This window comes from Humulus lupulus, chromosome 3 (genome assembly GCF_963169125.1).
Source record: "Humulus lupulus chromosome 3, drHumLupu1.1, whole genome shotgun sequence".
Classification (NCBI taxonomy): domain Eukaryota; kingdom Viridiplantae; phylum Streptophyta; class Magnoliopsida; order Rosales; family Cannabaceae; genus Humulus; species Humulus lupulus.
Window position 1 is genome coordinate 242502078 of NC_084795.1, and position 2596 is coordinate 242504673.

Here is a 2596-nt window from a genome sequence, read left to right on the forward strand (position 1 = left end):
AGCTTCAACTTCATTAGGAGAGCGTATAGGATTAAAAACCTTGAATGTGACTTGTTCATCTTGAGCTCGAATGGTGAACTCTCCTTTTTCAACATCTATCAACGTCCTCCTGGTGGCAAGAAATGGTCTCCCCAAAATGATCGGTACATCCATATCTTCCTCATAGTTAAGAATAATAAAATCTACCGAAAAAATGAACTTGTCCACTTGTACTAGGACGTCTTCAATCTTTCCCTCCGGATGCACCATAGAACGGTCAGCTAATTGCAAGGTGAGTGTAGTTGGCCTTGCTTCTCCAATTCCCAAATTCTTAAAAATGGACATGGGCATCAAATTAATAGTAGCTCCCGAATCACAAAGAGCTTTACCAACTTCTCGTCCCCCAATAGAAATTGGAATTATGAAACTTCTTGGATCCTTCAACTTTGGAGGAATTTTATTATTCAAAATAACACTACAACCTTCAATCAAAGTAACCATTTCAAATTCGCCAAGCCTCCTCTTCCTTGTCAAAATATCCTTCAAGAACTTCACATAATTAGGCATTTGTTCCAAAGTTTCCACCAGAGGTATGTTTATGTGGAGTTGCTTCAAAACATCCAAAAATCTTCGAAATTTTTCTATCTTGTTGCTGCTTTTGAAACTACTGAGGAAATGGTGGAGGTGACTTGCTAATTAGCTTCTCTGATGCATTTTGCGAAGAAATTGCTGCAGCATTTTCTTCAGGATCAGCATTTGACATATTCAAACTCCCAACTCTTTCTTCCTTTTCCAAACTACTTTGGATTGAAGTGGGCTCATTTTTGATCTTAGGATTATCCTCATTCAACTCCAGATTTTTACCACTCCTCAAGGTAACCGCCTTGCAATGCTCCTTACCATCTCTCCTTGGATTTTCGGTATCACTAGGCAAGGTGTCTAGTGGTCTATTCCTCAACTCATTAGCTAGCTGCCCCATTTGAATCTCTAGGTTCCTCGAAGATGCTACTTGACTTTGAATTACTGCATCATTCTTGGCCATATACTCTTTCATAAAATTCTCTAAAGAGCTTGTTTGAGAAACTTGTAAAGGAGGAGGTTATGCTCTTGCTTGTTGAGAAAAACCCGGTGGATATGTAGGATTATTTGGCATGACTACACCACTTGAACTAGCCGCTTGACCTCCCCAAGAAAAATTTGGATGATCCCTCCAACCCGGATTGTAAGAGTTTGAATATGGATTGTTGCAGATGTCATTTTGATATCCCAAGTAACAAATTAAAGTGGGATTAGAAGGACAATTATCAAATGTGTGCCCTCCTCCACAATAAACACAAGAAATATTTGCTACTTGGCCCATAGGATTTGGTTGCAAGTTACCCCCCATACTCATGGTCTTTAAAATGTTGGTCATAGATGAAACTTAAGCGGTCAAAGCTGTCAAAGCATATAATTCATGCATACCCGCTACTTTTCTTCCAATTGGGGCACTAGCATTAGACCATTGGTAATTATTGTTGGCAATCTACTCCAAAATCTCATATGCTTCATTGTAGGACTTAGGGAGAATTGCCCCATTTGCTGAAGCATCTAACACCATGCGTGTGGAGGCATTTAGACCATTATAGAATGTTTCCATTTGATTACAATGAGGGATGCCATGATGCTGACACTTCCTCAATACCTCTTTGAATCTCTCCCAAGCGTCACATACCGACTCATCCTCCAACTGTTGAAAAGAAGTAATCTCATGGAACTTAGCATTTTTCGTTGGAGGGAAGTACTTCATCAAAAATTTCTCAGCTAGTTCATGCCATGTAGTCACTGACTTAAAAGGAAGTGTATTGAGCCATGGTCTAGCTCTGTCTCTTAGAGAAAAAGGAAATAACTTCAACCTCAAGGCTTCTTCAGTAACGCCTTGCAACTTGAATGAATCACTCACCTCCAAAAATGAATGAAGATGGGCACGAGGATCTTCTTTAGGCAGCCCACTAAATTGACCCACTGTCTGCAACATTTGGAACATCACAGGCTTTAACTCAAACTGAATACCTTGAATTTCAGGCCTAATAATACCAGGATCCAGCTCATTAAACATTGGGACAGCGTACTCCCTTATGGCCGTTTCTCTATCATCGAGCATAATAATTGCATTAGCGGCATTCAAAGCATAGGCTGCTTCAATAACAACTCCCTGAGCCGCCTTAAGCATGAGTTGAGCTCTAATTTCCTCAACCCCTTCAACTTCTTGAGCCATAGCAAGGTGAATTTGAGCCCTTTGCTCCCTTAGCCTTCTTTGAAATGTGCGTTCAATCTCAGGGTCAATAGGGGCTAGCTCAAAGACTTGATGCATGTTCATGCAACATAATCAATCTAGCGAAGCACAAGATCAAGCAAACAAGATTAGTGTAAACTAAGAAAAACAAATTGCAATGTAATTAATAACACACAAAATTTTAATTTCAATCCTCGGCAACGGCGCCAAAAACTTGTTGTGATAATATTCAATAAAATATGTGCAAGTGTACACAGTCACAAAACAAGTAATAAAGTGATAAGTATACAAGATTGTCTCCACAAGGATTGCAAATTAAAACTAAATGCGTCAATTAATTAC

The 2596-nt window shown here is 39.4% G+C and overlaps 1 non-coding gene across 1 annotated transcript; it reads left to right on the forward strand.

The window, feature by feature from the left end:
• The first annotated feature begins 1634 nt into the window (after window positions 1-1634).
• Window positions 1635-1743, forward strand: LOC133828128 (small nucleolar RNA R71). The gene has a single exon (XR_009890767.1). It is a non-coding gene; the product is annotated as a small nucleolar RNA R71 (small nucleolar RNA).
• Window positions 1744-2596: the final 853 nt, after the last annotated feature.